Source organism: Balaenoptera ricei, chromosome 1 (assembly GCF_028023285.1).
Source record: "Balaenoptera ricei isolate mBalRic1 chromosome 1, mBalRic1.hap2, whole genome shotgun sequence".
Lineage (NCBI taxonomy): Eukaryota > Metazoa > Chordata > Mammalia > Artiodactyla > Balaenopteridae > Balaenoptera > Balaenoptera ricei.
In genome coordinates this window covers 36,686,551-36,709,043 of record NC_082639.1, presented here as the reverse complement: position 1 = coordinate 36,709,043, position 22,493 = coordinate 36,686,551, and the positions used below count along the sequence as shown (strand labels likewise).

The window sequence follows — 22,493 nt, the reverse complement described above, 5'->3', positions numbered from 1 at the left end:
CAACCATCAGCAATGTTCTCTCCCATCTGCTACCCTATAAATGTTCTCTGCACCATTCATGCCTACTGACTTCCATTATGGGATTCGAAAGTAATTTTCTAGATGTCAAAGCGAGATTCTCATCTGTACTTCTGGGAAAACTTGGTTTTCATTTTGCTCATTTTTTTCTGTGAGTTGCTACCTTTCCCACCCATTCATTCATTCTTTCAACGTGTGTTAAGTCCCTGAGTGCCTACCACAAGCACTGGGGATAGGGTAGTGAACAAAGTGGCAGGATACCTGCTCTCACGGTGCTTAAGGTCTAGTGGAGGAGAGACATTAAACAGTCCCAACTCTGTGTATGACTCCAAACCATGATCTGTTATATCAAGGAAGTACAAAGTGCTATGGGAAAGTATAATCCGAGGGCAGGATTTGCTTTCGGAGGACAGGAAAAGCTTCTTTAAGCAGTAAAATTCACAGAGACAGGAAAGGTGGGTGAGCGTTGAATGAAGTAGATGCTAAGATGCTGAAAAGGAAAGCTTGTACATTTGATGAACCAAAGGAAAAGCAGTTTGAGTGAACATAGGCAGTGAAGGAGAGAGGGCCCCGAGCTGAAGCCTGAGTGTAGCGTCCTTCACTGAGCATGACATACGAGACAAAGAGCGGGCTTGGGAGGGAGGATGGTAGTCCACTGTGCCCTAGGAGGGTTGAAACAACTCGTTTCCATATTTGTTTCTCAACATCATCCTCCCCTGTTGCTTTGATGAAAGCCAGGGCTGGTGAAAAAGCAACTGAAACCATTGGGTTTATTCCCTCTTTTGCCTCAGCTAACTTGAGTGGCCTTCCTCATTTTCTCTCCTGTCAATGGGACTCCGTACTTGGCTAACAGAAAATGCACACGATGTAATTTCATTAATCAATTCTACTCTGAAGTCATGATAGGGGGAGGAGGGGTGAGAGTTTTGGGACTTTTGGTTAGGGATGGGCAATTTGAAAGAGGCCCCCAGGTGATTTGATGTGCCATCCAAAGGATGCCTTATTTTTCAGAATTAACCTCTCTTGAGTCTCAGTTTCCTCATCATAAAAAAGGGATTAATCCCATCCATCTATCCCACACACCAAGAGAAGACACATGAATCCTCTGAAAACTACAGACTGTTCTTCTCATTATGGCAAGAAAAGTCTTCACCACTGGGCACCCAGGAAGAGGTGAGGCCCTGAGTGAGGAAGAGACCAGCGGAGCCTAAGGAAGATCTGCTCCCAGATCCCAGGGAAGGTGGAGAAGGCCGCGGGATGCAGCACTGGGGATGAAAGAAGTGTACAACCTGAACTCTTGGGCTCTGATTTCTGGCCATGTTATATTCTGGCTATATTCCCCATTGCCAACCGGACGGGGCTGGAGAGCCCTTTGAGAACATCTGGGTCAGATATCTGAAGTGAGTCCTTCCACAAGTGCTCTTCCATGTTCTGGGGCACCCATCCCAAGAGGTGAAATGAAAAAAGCAGCCCTTTTGAGGAAAAGAAGGGAAGATGTGTAGAGAAACAGGGACAGCCATTAAGGGGGTAATTAAGGGGTAAACAAGGTTCTTACTGATCAGCACTGAGTCTTCCCTCCACCTGTTGACCCTGTGCAGCTCTCCCCATCTCTGCTTGGGGTGTGCCCTCTGGGGATACACGCACAAACCCACTCTATGCAGGTGGGACCTCAGCCGAGGACACCAAGAGCTTCTGGGGATATTCACCAGAGGACAGGGTCCCCTGCTTGGCCTGAGGAAACAATCTCACCGCTCCCCACCCCCGCCCACCCCTGCCTCGGGAAGAAAGGTCATTCCCTCCTCCTCGCCTCCACAGTAGCTTTTCAAAGGTTAAATTCAACCAGCCTGCTCCACCACCCCCCTCAGCCCACCCCCAAACAAGAGAGGAAAAGTTAATTGAAAATGCTGTTTAATTTTTCAGCTCCAGTGGATCCTACCCCAGCACAGATGGCTCCCCCAGGACTGTCTGTCCAGAGCCCATCTCCACCATCCATCGCTCCCCCCAAGCATGGGGGCAGAGGCACAGCCAGCAGTGGCTCAAAGGGAGAAAAAAGAAGGGGGAGTGTGTGTGTGGGGAGCACCTCCACACAAAAGAGCATTCTGAGCCCTTGGTTCCCTGGCCTGGAGAACAATGCTCCCGACTTGATCCTTTCATAAAGAGAGTTTCTGGTGTCAGGAGACAGCCGCCCAGCGCCCAAGCCGCCCGCACCGGCCACTTCACTGCCCGGCACCAACTGCTGTGCTGGCGGGGCTTCATTCCGCGCCCCCCTCTGCGTCCAGCTGGAAGTGAGCGCGGTACCCACCCCCACCCGACTCCGGGGCCTGCCCGCTACTTGTTGCCCCCTAAAGGCTCTGACAGGGCCCCAGAGAGGCCAGCCAGCTGAGATGAAAGCCTGGGGCTCTAACTGGATTACCCCAACCAGCCCCCGGACTAAAGAGGCCAAGAAGCCCTAATTAAAGCCATCCCCCTGCCCCTCTCCCCCCACCCCAATCACCACCGCCTTTCTCCTTTCATCCCAGGTTCTCCACTTTGTTCAAATTTCCGCTACTCATGAGTTACTAGGCTCTGGAGAGGTGGGGCAAGTGGAGAGAAGTACAAACGCCCTCAGCCTCCTACAGCTTAAAGCCAGTGGCTGGCAACGTACTTGGGCTCTGTTGTCTCCTCCGTTGGAGAAACCCTAGAGGGGGAAGAAAGGGACGGAGGTGAGCGAGCCAAAGAAGGGGAAGGGATTGGGGCTGGAGGGAGAGAGGAGACCCCAGGTGCTGGTTGAATGGTGTCCCGCCAAGTCGGGGCACAGCCGAGTTACCCGCCGGGTGGAGAGAGAGCAACAGTGATTTCCTTCTCCGTGGAGAGCTATGGGGGCCGAGGGGGTCTCTGCTACCCTCTGCCCCCCTCTTTGTACCCCCCCAGCTCTCCCCCACTCCCACCTCCTTCTCTCCCTTACGCAGAAGTAGCCGCGTGCCTTTGGCTAGAGAGTATGCGGGGCTAGGCGAGCCTCCCTGATAAACCTAGCACATTTTGTTCTGGGGTTTGTATTAATCCATTATCTCCTTTTGATCATCATAATCATCTCACAAGGTGGGTATTTTTGCCTTCGCTTTACAGACAGAACTGAGATGGAAGGATTCCAAGGAACTTCTCTTTCCACGAGTTTACTAGCACCCGCCAAGGTGGTGGAAAAGTAAGAGCACAGACCTCCTGACTCCTGCTTCAGTGTTCTCCCCTCTGCCAAACGCCCTGAGGTCTAGAGTAAGCCAGAGGGCCCTCTCTGGTGACTCTGGGACTGCTTTTTGGGACAGGGGGCAGAGGTTTTACTTTTCTTGGACCATCCCAGCCTATGGGGCATTGCCAGAGGCTGAGAGATGACCCTCGGGGCAATGATGAAGGCCAGCAGTGCCCACCTCTGGGAAAGCAAAAGGCTGAGCCTGCAGGCCCCATGGTACCCTGCCCTCTGCTCCGTTCCACGGCCTGGAATGACAGCCTTCCTCTGTAGGACACACGGCAGGCGGGGCCAGCAGTCTTCCTGCCTGGGTGTGATGGTACCAAGAGAAGAAGAAGAGAGTCCCAGTGGCCACTGGAGGTCGTTTCCCTGTCCCACTGTCAGGAAGTTGCTGGCAGACCCAGTCCTCCTGCACACCTGCCCCCTACTCCTCCCCACCCCACGGACCACTGCAGCCCTGGGTGGGACTATCAAGTTGGTGAGGTGGGCCCTAAGGAGAAGACTAGTGTCCTGGTTCATGCCAGGACCTGGCTTCCTTGTGCGAAATGAAGGACACCCACCTGTGAGCTGAGATGCCCGGGCATTGCTTGGTGTTGGGTCCAGGCAAAAGAAGCCTCCTTGTTTCTGTTTATTCTTTTGTTTTGTCTTGTTTGCTGCCCGGAGAAGAGGTAAGAAATAGGAGTGCTTTTTTAACCTAATTTTCAAAATAAGGGGGTAAGACGGGCTACCTTCCTGAGGTGTCAAGGGTGGGGAGAATGAGTCTACCAACCAGAGTGGGCGGAGACTGGGCAGGGCATGGGGGGAGGGGAGCGGAGAGGATTGGAGGGAGGTCAAGGGAGAAACGAAGAAAGAGGAAAAAAGAAAAACCCAGCAGTGCGCCATGTCGCATTGTTCATGCTCAGCCCTTCAATTTGCTCTCTGCATTCTCCTGCCGTGGGGAGAATGTTACGCTGGCTTAAGGGACAAATCAGACACAAAATAAAGACCAACACTCAGCAGTAAAGCAATTATCGCAACATTTTATGCCAGGACTGTTCCTTTTGAAGGCAGCCTGGTGCTACCCGCATGTACCTTAACCCGTTCCTAATAACCATAAAGTTACCATTATTTACGGTACAAGACATTAAATAAATAATGCAAACTCAGGCAGGCGAGCAGTCGGTGCAGAGCTCGGCAAGAGGGCTTCCCCACTGTGGGCCAGCCGCAGGGGTTAACACTGGATGGAAGGGACGCCCATGGCACCCTGTCCAGACTTTACTCTGCCCTCTCCCCCAGGTGCCAGGCAGGGCCAGGAGGGCACGGCGTCCAGCTGGCCAGGAGAAGGGAAGGGCAGAAATTAGGCGACGCCTGATCCTGAGCCTCACCAAGAGGGAATCCAGCCAGGACAGACACAGCCCGTGGACTTGGCCAGAGTCCTGTTTCCTTGATGTTGGAAGGACTCTCAAGGAGAGTCCCTCCTCCTGGGAGGGAGCCAGGACCTGGAGGAACTCTCCTGAGAAGGTGTGGTAAAGAGGAATGAACAGATCTGGGTTCAAATCCTGCTGCTACTTCAAAGCTAAGCAACCCCACACAGCAACAGACTTTCCACACCCCAGTATCCTCATGGATCAAAGGGGAAAGAACGAATTTACGGGGTGGCTATTAATTAATTAATTGGCTGCTTTGGGTCTTTGTTGCTGCGTGTGGGTGAGCAGGAGCTACTCTTCGTTGTGGTGCGGGGGCTTCTCATTGCGGTGGCTTCTCTTGTTGCGGAGCATAGGCTCTAGGTGCACAGGCTTCAGTAGTTGCAGCATGCAGGCTCGGTAGTTGTGGCTTGCCAGCTCTAGAGCGCAGGCTCAGTAGTTGTGGCGCATGGGCTTAGTTGCTCCACGGCATGTGGGATCTTCCCAGACCAGGGCTCGAACCCGTGTCCCCTGCACTGGCAGGCGGATTCTTAACTACTGTGCCACCAGGGAAGTCCTGTAAATTGGTTCTTAAAGCTACTGTGTGTCAGCCATTCAAGTCCATACCCTTGGGCAGAGGGGCCCAAGAACTAACCAAAAGACAGGTGCAGGGCTAGATTGGTCCACTGGCTTGACTTCCACCCAGAGCAAGTTATTTTTGAGGAGCATCAGGACTATCTAACCAAGAGTAGCAAGGTTGCTCAGCATCGCTGAAACTTTAGGGAGCACCAGAAACAGCTGGAGAGCTTGTTAAAACACAAATGGCTAGGCCTCACACGCGGAGTTTCTGGTTCCAGCGGTCTGGGGTGGGGCCTGAGGATTTGCGTTTCTAAATTCCCAGGTGATAATGACGCTGGTGGTCCAGGGCCCAGGCTTTGAGAACACTGGCCTAGAAATCTTCCTTTGGCTGACATCCCAGTGCCCTCTCTTCACCTCAGATCTGGCCCTAAAAGATGAACTGAGGACCTCCTGGTGGAGGTGGTGGCGGGGTTGGAAGTGGGGAGTCTGGGATTACTTTTTGGCTACAAACTAGGTGAAGACTAAAATCAGAAAAATACTTTCAGTGGGGCATTGGATGAAGGGCAGCACAGCTATGGACATTTTCTAGCACATTAATTTGTGTGCACACAAAAATGGACACATTCCTCTTTTTCCCTGAGCCTGGGTTTGGGATCCAAGCCTTTTCTTGCTTGGTGGGGCAAGTTTTCACATCTGCAATGCTTTTCCTTTGTAAACACTCCAAATGCACCAAAAATTGAGACAAAAATATGAATGTAGTCTTAAAATTTGGTTCACACATTTTTCTGTAGAATTCTCTTGTCAAATGAAGTTAGATGTAATTTATGTTACAATGTATTATGTGACATGGGGTATTATTATTATCTCATTGGATTATAATTCTTTGTGTACTGTTTGTTTTTCTATTCTAGACGGTGAGCTCTTTGAGGGCAGGGATAGTTCTTCTTCCCTCTGTGTCTCCGAGGGCCTGGCGCAATGTCAAGCTCAAGGAATGCTTAACAAATATTTAATGAACGAACATTTGCTCCCTGAGGACGAGGCCTAACACTGTGTGCAGATGTAAAAGAATGATCCCATTCCCCAATTTTCTTCCTCTCTTTCTCAGAACCTTTTCTTTTCAGGTATTTCCAGGCTGGAGTTCAGGGATTGGTCTGGGGGGTGTCATGGCAGGTCTATAATCCATGGGGCCAAGAACACATAATGGTTCCTTTTGGAGAACTGACCACCCACAGGAGATTTCTCCAGAAGGATTCCCCAAACACAGAATCATGCCTCCAGCCTTAGCCAGGAGACTTATAAAAACGTGTGTGTGTGTTTGTGTGTGTGTGAAGTTCAAAGAGGAGACAGATCCGAGGACTCTGTATATTTGTGGCATCAGTGGTACTGAGCCGGGCAATGCCAGGCCCCCACAGCCTGACTTGGAATTGCAGATCTTTAGCCTGTTTCATGGCTACAGCTCCTGCATCCCTTCTTTTTCTCCTGTTCCAAAGACTGCAATAGCTCCACATTTTTGTGTTATATTTTTGGAGGAGTTAGGGTGCAGAGGAGGGTCAGCAGAGGACAAAAGCAGTGAAAACAGCTGATTCCCACCCTTGCCTCCCCTCTCCGCCAAACCTAAGCCTGTGCTTGTCACAAAGTCAGTCCAGGCAAATGCACTGCTGCTGTGATGGGGTGGGGTGGGAAGGAGGGGAGAGAGAGAGGAAACTTCGTTCTTTGCTGGCTTAAAAAGTCAAAGGCTCTGGAAGGCTTGCAAAAGGAAGAAAGAAGTTGCCCTGCTCTGCCCCATGGTGCTTCCCTTCCCGCATTCGTAGTAACCCTGATGCTTCTCTGAGTGGCAGGCACTCCTCAGTCTGGTCCCGCGAAGGGAGATGGGACCCTGCTCCTTCTCCGCTCTCCCATCCCAGCCTTTCTGCCAGCCGGGGTGTCCCACAGCTGACTGGCCTGCAAGCAGGACTCTATCTTCAAAACCCACCCCCTCCCCCTCAACTTTAGCATTAACCTTTCTCTCTCTCTCAACAAAAGCCAAACTCTTTCAAAGCCAATCTGATTGAAATTCAAAAACTTTCTAGGGCCTCTGCACCACTCTCTACTCCTCCCCATATTGACAGCCGCTTACCAGCTCCTCCCCAACCTTCCAACCCCTCCCCCCCCAGCAATGTAGAAAATAGCGGGACAAAGGGCTCTCCCACCCCCTTCCCCCCTGCACAAGACTCTCCCTTTGTATCATTGTATCACTTCAGGCTGGTGGAAGAGGAGAGCTGGCTCTGGGCTCTCCATTGTCTCTCGCCATCCCCACCCCCACTGCCTTCTGCATCTTGGGGGCCTAAAGCTGGGCTCAGCTTAGTTGGCCAAACCAAGAGAAGTTGGGGCCTCTGTGGGGAGCTCAAGGCCCACCCTCTGACAGGGGAAGAAAAGAGCCAAGAGCAAGTCTGGGCCAAAAGGGCACCAGGCCCCAAGGCTCCCTGGCCTCGCATCATGGACTCCCAGTGGACCTAGCACAGCAGACCCTGGCTTGCTCCCTTATTTTCCTGGACACCAGATGGAGCTCCTCCCTCCCTCCTCCCTCTTTAGCGACTAACTCCCTCCTTCTGCAGCAGGAGCAATTAGAATAGTCTGGAAGGCCCTGGGGAAGGGAGGGGGCCCAGGTGGTAGCCAGGAGGCTATTAGAGCATAGAGAAAGGCAGCCTGGAAACACCTCCCCAAACAGGGCTGCAGCCACTGGGGAGGAAAGACCTGAACCATTTTCAATTAATTAATTAATTCAACAAGTATTTATTGAGCACCTACCATATGCTCATTGGGGAAATGGCCACGAACAAAATAAAGTCCCTTCTCACAGAGCTTACCTTCTAGTGGGCAAAGCAGATGATCAACGAATCGAATCATAATATTTCAAGTATAAGTCTCTATAGAGAAATAGAGCAAGAAAAGGGACAAAGAGTGCCAGGTGGGGGTTAGCTTATGGGGGGAGGGGTGGTGGGCGTATCGTGAAGGCCTCTGGATACCAGAATTTAGACAGAGACCTACAGGGAGGGGGTGTCTGGGAAAGGAGAATCCAGCCTGAGGGAACAGCAAGAGCAAAGGCTCTAAATTGTTGATTTAAGAACAGAAAGACTGAAGCAGAGAGATCAAAGGGCGGACCCAACAGCATGAGAGAGGAGCAGGGAGGCCAGATAACGTGGGGTCTTTGAAGCCTTGATAAGGGGTTTGGATTTTACTCAGAATGAGTAGGAAGTCAGAGGAGTCAGAGGATTTGATTTATGTTTTAAAAGGTCCTGGGGCAAGGGGAGAAAGTGGGAGACCTTAGGGGACCGTTGCAATGATCTGGGTGAGAGAGAATGGTGGCTTGCACCAGGGTACTATGGTAGAGGTGGAGAGCAGTGGTCAGATTTGGGATATAGCCTGATGGTAGAGCCATCAGGATTTGCTGATAGGCTGTATGCAAGGTGTGAGAGAAAGGAGTCAAGAATGACTTCAAGGTTTGGGGCCTGGTTCAAATGGAAGACTGAAATCGCCATTTACTGATATGGCAGAAAGAAAGGGGTTCATATGAGCCTGTGCAGTTAGAAGAATCAGGAGTTCAGTTCTGGGCTTATACATTTGAACTGCCTATTAGACATGCAACCAGAGATGTCCAGTAAGCAACTGGGTACATGAGTGTGAAGTTCAGGGGAGAGGTCTGGGCTAGAGATATACATCTGGGAGTCACCAGCATTTAGCTGGTATAAAAGCCACAAGACTGGATGAGATTATGTAGGATGGGAGTGTAGATAGAAAAGAGAAGAAATCTGTGGACCAAATCCAAGGGTACAACAAGATTTAGAGGTCAGAACCAGCAAAAGAGGAGCAGTGAGGTAGGAGAACCAAGAGAGAGAGGTGTCCTGGAAGCCAAGTGAAGCTCGACAAGGAGGGAATTGGTCAAGCATGATGTGCACTGAGGATTGGCCATTGGATCTGGCAATAGGGGAAGTCACTAGCGACCTCGACAAGAGCCATTTCAGAGGAAGGATGGGGGAAAATCTGACCAGCGAGGGTTCAAACGAGAATGAAAGGAGAAGAGGTTGACAACAAGTGTAGGCACAGGGGGCAATGGAGAAGTGGAGAAGTAGCTGTAGGGGGAAAGGGGACCAATGGAAGGTTTTTAAAAAGATGGTAAATATCATTGCATGTTTGTATGTTGACAGGAATGATCCAGTAGACAGAGAAAATATGATGATGAGATGTAAGCAGGGGAGACAATCGCTGGAACTGTGTCCTTAAGGAAGTGAGAGGGACTGGAATCCAGAGCATAAGTGGTTATCTTTCTGGAGGAGAAGCATGACCGACGTCACCCATAGCAACAGGAGAGAAAGCTGAAGAATGGTACAGACACAAATGTATTGGTACATGAGATGGTGGGAGCAGGTCGAAGTTATCTTCTGATTGCTCCATTTTCTCAATTAAATGAGAAGCAAGCATTAAGCGGAGAGAAGGCAAGAGGTGGACTTAACTAGGGTTGGAGTTTTGCTAGGAGAGTATAATGAAAGAAAGAAGAGTGAGGGAATTGAGGGTATATGCAAGGGAATAAACATAAAAGCGGGCCATGGGATCTAAGCTGGGTTAGGGGAGAAGTTAGGGCATGATGGGGGTGAGGGACAGTGAGAAGCTGGTAGGATCAGTGGCGTACAGACCCACTGGGGTTGAAATTGGGGCACAACAAAGAGCAAATCGGTGGCTGGAGGGAAGGAGACATAAAATGGACATTATGAAGGGGTACAGTCATTGGTAATGACAAGGTTTGGGGGATGAACATTGGAATCCATGACTGAGGTGGGGCAGAGGATTAGATCACTGGAGGAGAGAAGGTCAAGGAAGCAAGAGAGCAGGATATTGGAAATGATTCTCAAAGTGGGGTCCTTGGATGAGCGGCACTGGCAACCCTTGGGAACTTGTTAGAAATGCAAATCTTTGGGCTGCACTCCAGACCTACTAAATCAGAACGCAGGAGGCAGGGCCCAGTAAGCTGTGTTTTCACAAGCCCTCCTGGATGATTCGATGATTTTAACATTTGAGAACTACTGGTGTAGGGGATTTTGATGGATTGTGGAGCGGGGAGGGGTGAGAGAAGGGTCAAATTTGGGCAGTGGTTCTCAACCATGGCTGCCCAACATTCGAATCACCCTTAAAAATCCCAGCATCGAGGCTGCACTCCAGAATCAATGAAATCATAACCTGGCAGGGAGGGGGACCTTAAGGATATCAGTATTTTAAAAGTTTGTCAGGTGATTCCCATGTGCAGGCAAGGTTGAGAACCACTAGATTATGGGATAGTCAGAGCCCTAAGGGGATGACAGTTGAGGTGAGGAAGGCTTCCTGGGAGTCAGGGAGCTTCTGTGGTGAGTGAAATAAATAGAGAGCACGATGACACTGGTCCTGGTAGCCTCTGGGGCAGAATTTGGTGGTGAGGCTGGTTGTGCTACAGCTGAAGGTGTGAGAGTATTACCAGGGGCATGTGGACCTCTAGGGTTTCCACTTCACACCTGTCAATGTGTCCTTCTCTTCTGGGAATCCGGAAGAAGTGTAGTTTGGAAGGATAGACAAATCCATGAATGAAAAAAATAGGGATGTGTATCGCTCACCAAATACACTCCATAATAAATGCTGGCTTCCTTTTGGCATGCCTGGGTTTAGGGAGAAGCAACCGCCATCAAGGCCAAGTTAGGGCCAGTCGCTGCTAATCCACTGCTTCAGCCAGCAAGCTCCTTGGCCAGGCCAAGCTTTTCCCCAGCTGGTTTCTGTTTTTGTAGAAGCACAAGGAGCTTTTCATGTATCAGGCATCTTGGCCTCCAGGTCCAGTCCAGATGCCTTGGGAGTTCAGATGAGAAAAGGAACATCATTAGCTTTGGCGAAAGGTGTATCCCAAGAATTTAGGAGGCAACTTCTAGCAGAAAGAAGGGGGACATGTAAAAGGGGGTCATGGGAGCAGTAACAATATGTGCTCAATAAATGTAGATAGTAAATGAACCCAGGAGTGAGGGGAACTGTTGGACTTGGGGGCATGTGGAGATTATCAATATTCTGGGGAAGGGGAGTAAGGATGATCATATATTCACAAGGTTTGGCCTTTATGCAGGAGGACTTGATTAGGGGAGATGATCTCATTCAGTAAAACAACACTAAGGCCAAAAAGAAGGATTATCACATGGTGGTGATGGGGCAATAGAGCTATCACACACAGGTGAATGAGAGAAACTGCCATACACTGGAGTCTGATCATACGCTCATGAGACCTGGTGTTTACTCAAGATTCCAGGGGATTATCCCACACAGGTGGATAAAGGTCCAAGGGCGTAAAGGGCAGGTGATTTTATATAGAAAGGGCTCGGTCTCTAAGCATAGGGTAGAATACTGGTTGGGGGGAGGTGGGGGGAAAGGAATTATCATGGGCACACGTGCCCAGAACCAACAAGAACCTTAAGAAAGTATCTGGATTCTGGATAAGGGGGCACAATCAGAAAGAAAGACAGAAAAATGAAATATGTCTGTTATAACAGCAGGGTTTTAAAGGAACCTCCAGAGATGCTCCAGGTATTCTGGGCTCTAAGACCCAGAATTCATTTGAAAGGTGACACTAGTTTAACTCTTCTCTGCATCCAGGGAAAGGGCAGACTGGCCAGAGGAAAAATTGTCCTGGCGCTCCTCCCCCATCTCCAGGCCAGTGTCACAGAGGAGACGTTACTGGCCAGGATTCTTCTCCTTTGAAGCAATAGGCAGGTGGGCAGGAGACAGGCACAAGAGCCTTTCTGGCCGTCAGGAGTTTGGAGAGGAACCACAAGAAACTGGAGGCACCTCATGCTGCTCTCACACTATAATTAATTGTCTGCCCCAGCAGTTCCCTGTTCTCAGCATCCCCAAGTAAACATGCTTGATTGTTTTAGCTTTAGCAACTTGCTAGGTGAACAGGGGAGGCTGTTTCATTGTTGGGGGGAAGGGACAAGCTAGAATAAGAACTGGGCTCTGGACCATCGCCCACATCACACAAATCTATTATACACGGCAGCACCACATTGGACTAGAAAGCCCGATTACCGGTGAGGTGGCAAAGGGCAAGGGTGATGTGGCAAGTCTCCCTTGCCTCCTTCCGGGCACACAGCTTTCTTCCCTTACATCCAGCCCTGCAGCGTGGGGTTGGGAGGGAGCACTGGTTCATAATTTAAGCCTTCCTTCTTTCCACAGCACTCCTCATCCTGCAGGTTTTTAGCCAAAGCTAATCAGAGCAGGTTGTGCATTTCATTCATTCATTCACTCATTCATTCACCCATTCATTGTCTGCCTATAGGTCCCTCTTCCAGGGATAGCTCCTTTACTTCCACAGTTTTAGTTACTATGTAAATGTTACCGACCCTATCACCAGCCCAGACCCCTCTTCCGGGTTCCACCTGGTAAAACTGCCCGTATCCCCAACTTCACCAGGATTTCCCACAAGCACCTAAACTTCAGTATGTCAAAAGCTGAACTCACTCCCTCTTCCCTTTACATTCGTCCTTCCACCTCGGTGGATGGTCCCTTTGTTCACCCTGTCACCCAATCTTTCCCAGAGCTCCTTTTTATTCTCCACCCTACAGCCATACTGCTCCTTCTAAAACACAAATCTGTCATATTTCTGCCCCACTTACAACTCTTCAATGGCTTCTCATTGTCTTTAGGATTCAGTCCAAGCTCCTTAACAAGCATTATAAAAGCCCCACATGACCGGCCCTTGCCTACTTCTCCAGCATCATCCCTTGCCACTGTCCTCTTTATTCATTGCATCATCTCTTACCACTGTCCCATTTATTAATTCATTCAGTGAACACGTATTGAGCACTTATTACGTGCCAGACACTATTCTGAATGCTGGGATACAGCAGTGAACAAAACGGATCTCTGCCATCCCAGAGCTCCAGCCAACCTGATTTACTTTCTTTTCCCCTCTCACCTCTGGACCAATCGGTACACAGTTTATTCAGCTTAGAAAGCTCATTGTCTTCCTTCTACCAAAATGTCTCCCTACTCCAATTCCCTCTTGCCTAGTGAACTCATCATTTAGGTCTCTCTTGCTCTCCAGACTAGGTTAGGTTCCCCTAACTTCATGCTGCCAAAGCAAATTGTACCAGCCCCATCAAAACACTCGCCACATTTTATTGTAACTACTTTTCAAGTTGTCTGTATTCCCATTGGACTATATATTCTTGGAAGGCAGTCTTTGACATCATCTTGTATTCTTAGTGCCTAGCACTATTGAATTAAATAGATATTTAATTATCACCTGCTCTGTGCCAAGTACCATGAAAGCTGGAAAATATTTATCTTGCCACCCAAACTTAGCCTTTTTCTTTTTTTAAATTTCCTGTTCCTGTTAATGTTGTTACCCATTACTCTCAGCCACCTAACTTAGAAATTTTATCATGAATTTATCATGAATCTCACTTGTCCATAAATCAAAATTTTAGTAAGTCCAATAGATTTTCCAGTTCTGTAATCTATCTTTAGTTTATCCCCTCTTTTCTATCCTCACTATTACTGTTTCAGTTCAAGTCTTCATGATATCTTATTTTTAGACAACTTTATTGAGATATAATTTATATACCATACAATAGATCCATTAAAAGTATAAAATTCAATGTTCTGGGTATACTCAGAGGGTTGTGCAGCCATCGCCACAATGAATTTTAGAACATTTTCATCAACCCCCCAAAATTCATACCTTTAAGCTATTACCCCCAATCCTCCTATTCCCCCAGTCCTAGGCAACTACTAATATACTATCTCTTTCTATAGATTTGCCTGTTCTGGACATTTCACATAGATGGAATCAAACAATACATGGCCTTTTGTGTCTGGTTTCTTTCACTTAGCATGATGTATGCAAGGTTCATAAATGTTACAGCATGTATCAGTACTTCATTCCTGTTTTTCCCTACCTTTATTGAGATATAATTGACATATAACATTGTACAAGTTTAAGTTGTACAATGTGTTGATCTGATACACATATATTGCAAAATGATTACCACAGTAGTGTTAGTTTATACCTCCATCACCTCACATAATTACCATTTCTTTTTTGTGGTGACAATATTTAAGATTTATTCCCTTATCAACTTTCAAATATATAATACAGTATTAAAATACATAATCACCATACTGTACATTAGCTCCCCAGAACTTATTCATCTTATAACTGTCAGTTTGTACCCTTTGACCAATATTTCTCCATTTCCCGCACCCACCAACTTCTGGCAACCACCATTCTATTCTGTTTCTATGAGTTTGGCTTGTTTAGATTCCACAAATAAGTGATATCATACTTTGTCTTTCTCTGTCTGACTTATTTCACTTAGCATAATTCTTTCAAGGTCCATCCATATTGTCACAAATGGTGGAATTTCCTTCTGTTTTAATGGCTGAATACTATTACTTTATATATGTATATACCACATTTTCTTTATCCATTCATCTGTTGATGGACACTTAGGTTGTTTCCATGTCTTGGCTATTGTGAATAGTGCTTCAATGAACATGGGAGTGCAGATACGTCTTCAAGATCCTGATTTCATTTCCTTTGGATACATACCCAGAGGTGGGATTGCTGGACGGTATACTAATTCTATTTTTAATTTTTTGAGGAACCTTCATACCGTTTTCCATAGTAGCTGCACCAATTTACATTCCCACCAACAGGGCACAAGGGTTTCTTTTTCTCCACATCCTCACCAACACTTACCTCTTGTCTTCTTGATGATAGCCATTATAAAATGTGTTAGGTGGTATCTCACTGTGGTTTAGATTTGCATTTCCCTGATGATTAGTGATACTGAGCACCTTTTCATGTACTTATTGGCCATTTATATGTCTTCTCTGGAAAAATGTCTATTCAGATCCTCTGCTCATTTTATTTTATTTTTTTTTGGCCGTGCTGTGTGGCTTGTGGGATCTTAGTTCCCTGACCAGGGAATGAACCTGGGCCCTCAGCAGCGGAAGTGCAGAGTCCCAACTACTGGACTTCTGGGGAATTCCCCTCTGCTCAATTTTTAATCAGATTTTTTCCTATTGAGTTGTATATGTTCCTTATACATTTTGAATATTAACCCCTTATCCAATATATGATTTGCAAATATTTTCTCCCATTCCATAGGTTGCCTTTTCAATTTGTTGACTGTTTCTTTTGCTGTGCAGAAACTTTTTAGTTTGATATAGTCCCACTTATTTATTTTTGCTTTTGTTGCTTGTGCTTTTGTTATATCCAAAAAGTCATTGTCAAGACCAGTGTCAAGGAGCTTTTCTCTTTGTTTTCTCCTGGAAGTTTTATGGTTTCAGATCTTACGTTTAAGTCTTTAATCAATTTAGAAGTAATTTTTGTGAGTGGTGTAAGATAGGGGTCCAGTTTCATTCTTCTGCATGTAATCATCTAGCTTTCCCAGCACCATTTATTGAAGAGACTATCCTTTCTCCAGTGAGTATTCTGGGATCCCTTGTATGAGGGTTTATTTCTGGGCTCTCAGTTCTATTCCATCGCTCTACATGTCTATTTTTATTCCAGTACCATGCTGTTTTGATTACTATAGCTTTGTAGTATAGTTTGAAACCAGAAAGTGTGGTGCCTCCAGCTTCGTTCTTTTATCTCAGGATTACTTTGGCTATTCAGGGCCTTTTGGGGTTCCATGCAAATTTTAGGACTGTTTGTTCTATTTCTGTGAAAAATGCCATTGGAATTTTGTGAGTGATTATGCTGAATCTATAGATGGCTTTGGATAGTATGGACGTTTTGACAATATTAATTCTTCTGATCCATGAACATGGGATATCTTTCTACTTCTTTGTGTCTTCTTCAGTTTCTTTCATCAAAGTCTTATAGTTTTCAGTGTACAGATCTTTCACCTCCTTGGTTAAGGTTATTCTGATGTAGTTTATTGTTATTGATGCTACTGTGAATGGCAATGCTTTCTTTCTTTCTTTTTCAGATATTTAATTGTTAGTGTATACAACTGATTTCTGTATGTTGATTTTGTATCCTGCCACTTTACTGAATGTGTTGATTAGTTCTAGCAGTTTCTTTTTTGGCAGAGTTTTTAGGATTTTCTACATATAAAATCATATCGTCAGTAAACAGAGACAATTTTACTTCTTCCTTTCTGATTTTGACACCTTCCCCCACCTCTTTTCTTGCCTGATTGCTATGGCTAGGACTTCCAATACTATGTTGAATAGGAATGTGAGAATGGGCATCCTTTTCTTATTCCCGAAACAGGAAAAGCTTTTACCCTTTTAGTGTTGAGTATGATGTTATTGGTGGGCTTGTCATATATGGCCTTTATTATGTTGTGGAGTGTTCCTTCTATAAGCAAGTTTTCAAGAGTTTTTATCATGAAAGGATGTTGTGTTTTGTCAAATGCTTTTTCTGCATCTATTGAGATGGTCATATAGTGTATCACATTTATTGATTTGCCTATGTTGAACCATCCTTGCATCCCAAGGATAAATTCCACTTGATCACGGTGTATGATCCTTTCAATGTGCTGTTGAATTCAGTTTGCTAATTTTTTTTTTTGAGAATTTTTAGGTCTATGTTCATCAGGGATAGTGGCCTATAGTTTTCTTTTCTTGCTGTGTCCTTATCTGGCTTTGGTATCAGGGTAGTGCTGGCCTTATAAAATGAGTTTGGGTGTGTTCCCTCCTCTTCAGTTTTTGGGAAGAATTTGAGAAGGATTGGTGTTAACTCTTCTTTAAATGTTTGGTATTTATTGCTTTTTATGGCTGAATACTATTCATTGTATAGATAAATCATTTTTTGTTTATCCATTCATCAGTTGATGGATATTTAGATTGTTTCCCTGTTTTGGCTATTATGAATAATGCTTCTGTGAACATCAGTGTACAAGTTTTTGTGTGGACATATGGTTTCAGTTCTCTTGATTAAATATCTAGGAGTAGAACAGCTGGGTCAAATGGTAACTCTATGTTTAACTTTTGGGGGAGCCGCCAGACTGTTTTGCAAAGTGGTTGCAACATTTTATATCCCCAAAAGGAGTTTACTAGTGTTCCAATTTCTCCACATCCTCACCAATACTTGCTATTGCCTGACTTTTGATTATAACCATCCTAGTGGGTGTGAAATAGAATCTCACTGTGGTTTCGTGTTGCATTTCCCTGATAACTAATGATATTGAGCATCTTTTCATGTGTTTAGTGAGCATTCACATATCTTCTTTAGAGAAATACCTATTCAAATCCTTTGCCCATTTTAACATTGGGTTATTCTTTTTATTATTCAATTTACTCCTTTCTTTCCTATCTGGATAGCTTTTATTTCATTTTCTTGCCTAATTGCTCTGTATAGAACCTCAATATTGAAAAGAAGTGATGAGAGTGTACATCTTGCCTTGTTCCTGATCTCAGCAGGAAAGCATCCAGTGTTTCACCACTGAGGAAGTTCCCTTCTATTCTTAGTTTGTTGAGTGTTTTTTTATCATGAAGCACTGCTGAATTTTGTCATTTTTTGGTATCTATTGAGATCATCATGTGGCTTTTGCCCTCTATTCTATTAGTATGGTGTACTGCATTGATTTATTCATATGTCAAACCAACTTTGCATTCCTGTGGTAAATCCCATTTGGTCATGGTGCATAATCCTTTTTAGATGTTGCTGGATTTGGTTTGCTATAATTTTACTGAGGATTTTTGCACATATATTCATAAGGGGTCTGTAGTTTTATTTTCTTGTGATGTATTTGCCTGGTTTTGGTATCAGAGTAATACTGGCCTCACAGAATGATTTGGGAAGGGTTCCCTCCTCTTCTATGTTTTGTAAGAGTTTGTCAAGGATTGGTATTAATTGCTCTTTAAAAGTTTGGTTGAATTCACCTGTGAAACCATCTGCGCTTGGGGTTTTCTTTGTGGGAAGTTTCAAAAGCACTAATTCACTTTCTTTACCTGTTATAGGTCTATACAGATTTTATTTCTTTTTGAATCACTGTTGGTAGTTTGCATTTTTTCTAGAAACTTGTCCATTTTATCTAAGTTATCTAATTTTTTGGCATATAGTTTTTTATAGTATTCCCTTATTATGTTTTTTTATTTCTGTAAGATTGGTAGTAATGTCTCCTCTTTCATTTCTAATTTTGGTAATTTCATTCTTCTCTCTCTCTCTCTGTTTAGTCTAACTAAAGTTTCCTCCATTTGTTGATCTTTCTAAAGAGACAACTTTTGGTTTTGTTGATTTTCTCTTTTGTTTTTCTTTTCTATATTTCACTTATTCATTCTCTAGTCTTTATTATTTCCTTCCTTCTGCTTACTTTGGGTTTTCAGACTTACTTCATTTGCTGTTCTTTTTCTAGTTTCTTAAGTTGAAAGTTTGGGTTATTGAATTGAGCTATTTCTTCTTATTTATTTATTAAATTTATTTATTTTTGGCTGCATTGGGTCTTTGTTGCTGCACGTGGGCTTTCTCTAGTTGCAGCGAGAGGGGGCTACTCTTCATTGCAGTGCACGGGCTTCTCACTGTGGTGGTTTCTCTTATTGCGGAGCATGGGCTCTAGGCGTGCAGGCTTCAGTAGTTGTGGCTCGCGGGCTCTAGAGCACAGGCTCAGTAGTTGTGGTGCACGGGCTTAGTTGCTCCGCGGCATGTGGGATCTCCCCGGACCAGGGCTTGACCCCTGTCCCCTGGATTGGCAGGCGGATTCTTAACCACTGCACCACAAGGGAGGCCCTTTTCTTTTTAAAATATAGATGTTTATAGCTATAAATTTCCCTCTGAGCACTGCTTTAGCTGCAGCCCATAAGTTTTGATACTTTGTGTATCATTTTCATTCATCTCAGTTTTTAATTTCCCTTTTGATTTCTTCTCTGATCCTTCATTATTTGTCTTTAACTATCCCTAAGAAAGGTATCCAGTATTTCCCTTTCTAGTTGATGTTACATTTTGCTACCCAACTAGTCTTATGAAAAACAGTTTAGTTTAATAAACATTTGTTGAGTACCTACTATGTTCAAGCTGAGGGTTGGGAATACAAAAATATTTAAGATAGTTCCTGCACTGAAGTAATTCACAGTACAGTGGGAGAGATGACCCTGAAACAGACAATTGTAATATAAGTTGATAAATCCAGTGACAGACTTATATTTAAAGTACAAAAGAATATAGAAAAGAAAGTGATTAGCTCTGTCTAGCAGAGTAGATTTCACAATGGTGATAATTACTGAGCAGGGTTTCTAAGGACAATCAGTAACTCTTTAGTTAGGCAAAATAATGAAAGACCATTTCCCAGGCAGTGGAAATAGTATGGGTGAAGACTTAGAGTTGTGAAACAAAGTAGTGTATTTAAGACCACCCTCTCCCCCATCTTTAGTCTATGAGATTCTGATGAAGCAGATTTTACCCCTCACTCCCGGCTGATGGATCTGACCCAGACATAAGAGCATTGTTTCAGAAATGAGCACAAGTCAAAGTCAAAAGGATACACTGGGACTTTAACTGTGGTTTTGAGAAAAAGACATTTCCTTTTTCATGCTGGAAAATACCTAATAGGCAGCTGAAAATCCAAGTCATCCTCATGTGGTTGAAACCAGGGAGATGGAGGAGAGCCAAGAGAGAGTGCCTGTCACATAGTGGGAACTCAATAAATATTCATTGAATGAATGAATACATGAACAATGTGGAGAACAGAATCCTGAGGAAAACAAGGAACTCCTGAAAGCCATCTCATCTTCCTCTGAACTCCCACAACTTCTCAGAATTCTTCTTATGGTGTTTTATAGTTATCTCTAAATCTGCATGATCTCGGGCTTCCCTGGTGGCGCAGTGGTTGAGAGTCTGCCTGCCAATGCAGGGGACGCGGGTTCGAGCCCTGGTCTGGGAGGATCCCACATGCCGCGGAGCAACTAAGCCCGTGTGCCACAACTACTGAGCCTGCGCATCTGGAGCCTGTGCCCCGCAACAAGAGAGGCCCCCACAGTGAAAGGCCCGCGCACCGCGATGAAGAGTGGCCCCCGCTTGCCTCAACTAGAGAAAGCCCTCGCACAGAAACGAAGACCCAACACAACCATAAATAAATAAATAAATAAATTAAATCTGCATGATCTCTTCTCTTAGGATCTAATGCTTTTCTGACCATAGTTACTTGTGTCATATATAAGATTTTATATTATCTGGCCCTACCTCTTCAACTTCAACTTTTATCATTCTAGCAGTATTTTAAAACTTGCTGCACCCTGAACATGCCACACACACTTGTCTTTGTTCTTTCCATATTCTACCCTCTCCTCCAGAATACTTCGCCTATTGAGAACTAACCAAGAACCTGTCACTTGCAAAGTGAGATCTATTAGTGGAGGGTGATATCAACTTAAGAGTGTATTTTAATGAAATACAATAGAATAGAGTAAGGTAGAAAATGGCAGAGTGCATTGCATAAAGTATGGATAAGTATTACCTTTGTGAAACTTTTGTTTCAGTTGGTGGGTATGTAATGAGTCACACTGTAAAACATATATCTTACTGTAAATCACAGTGTAAAAAGTTTAAAGGCCTAAGACACCACTATTACCAAGGTGACCAGGTCTTTGGTTTAGAACTCAAACAACTAAGAATGCCCAGAGACTTCCCTCCCTGTGTCTCTAACTGAAAGTTTGAAACTTTGTCCCCAAGTCCAAACTCTGAAGAAGGGTTGCAAGTCAGGTTAGAGTCTTTACTTCTGTGGCAGCAACAACATTTTTTAAAACTGTCTTTTCAAATCTATCACACAGATTTAGATCTAACACACTTGCTCATAGCAGTTTGCTGCTGTTAACTATGCTACTTAAAATAATAGCACTTACTGAGCACTTGCTGTTTTCCAGGCATTGTTCTTAGTTCTTTTCATGTACTATCTTATTTATACCTTACGACAACCCTAGAGGTAGGTAATATTATTGCCAATTTCATTTTATAGAGTGGAGAGATTGAGGTATGGAGATATTGACTCAACTTTCCCAAGGCCACACGGCTAGGAGGTGGTAGAGCTAAGATTTGAACCCTGCCGTCTAGCTTCCCAGCCCATGCTCTTAACCACTAAGCTCCCTGGCCTCCCAAGTAGCTTTCTTGTTAAACAGACACATGTATGTCTCATGGAACAGCTCTCCTGAAATGGCCCTGAGTAGCTGTTGCCTGAAGAATGTTCTCTCTGCTGTGGATCCTAGCTTTTCTAACCATCCATTTTGATCAAGAACAGCCTAATTGGGCTTCCCTGGTGGCGCAGTGGTTGAGAATCTGCCTGCTAATGCAGGGGACACGGGTTCGAGCCCTGGCCTGGGAAGATCCCACATGCCACGGAGCAGCTGGGCCCGTGAGCCACAACTACTGAGCCTGCGCGTCTGGAGCCTGTGCCCCGCGACGGGAGGGGCCGCGATAGTGAAAGGCCCGCGCACCGCGATGAAGAGCGGTCCCTGCACCGCGATGAAGAGTGGCCCCCACTTGCCTCAACTAGAGAAAGCCCTCGCATGAACCGAAGACCCAACACAGCCAAAAATAAAATAAAATAAATAAATAAAGTAGCTATAAAAAAAAAAAAGAAAAGTGCTTTAAAAAAAAAAAAAAAAAAAAAAAAAGAACAGCCTAATTTATTTGGCTCTGGGTCTGTAGTTCAATGTTAATCTGCAGGTTGATTTAAACTCTCACTAGTTCCCTTGGAGAGAGAGAAAAGAAGGAGGAAAATGAGGCCAAAATTCATCCCAATTTTTAAAGTTATTTTTAAAAAGCAAGATGATGGGGGAAGACAGCATACGTCTGTCTCTTAAAAGGAAGGAGCCTCTGTCTCCTGCCCATGATTGTCTCTGACTTTGAAGCTCTGCTCCCCGCTGGAGACTCTGAGCTCTCTCTGCTCTGGGCACTCTCTTAGCCCGTGGACTCCTGTGGAAGGTGATGAGGACAAAATTGGGACAGGTCGCCCAAAAGACCCCCCCTTCCTTTGCTCTGAGTGAATGCTCTCTCTTTCTGAAAATTCTCAGCTTTATCTAAGAAAGGGAAAGGGCAGACCCTATTTCATAAGAAGAAGGGAAGAGGGTCTGGGAGACTGTTCCTTCCCCAAGTATTCAGTGAGATACTGAATAACGGAGAAAAGAGTCAGAGAAAGGACAAAAAAAATAAAAAATAAAAAAAATAAAATGACACAGCACAGCTCTGAGCCCCTCTCCTATCAGGTTTTACAGAGGGGCAATAGATTTTCTTCATTGCCAGCCCTGACTTATCGCAGCCTTGTTTTTAATGAGGTATAATAAGGGGAACATTTTGTAACAACACG

At 45.2% G+C, this 22,493-nt stretch overlaps 1 protein-coding gene across 2 annotated transcripts in view; it reads right to left on the bottom strand.

The window, feature by feature from the left end:
• Window positions 1-22,493, bottom strand: part of RNF220 (ring finger protein 220) — a 216,601-nt gene that overhangs the window by 129,791 nt on the left and 64,317 nt on the right. The gene's annotated exons all lie outside the window — the stretch shown is intronic.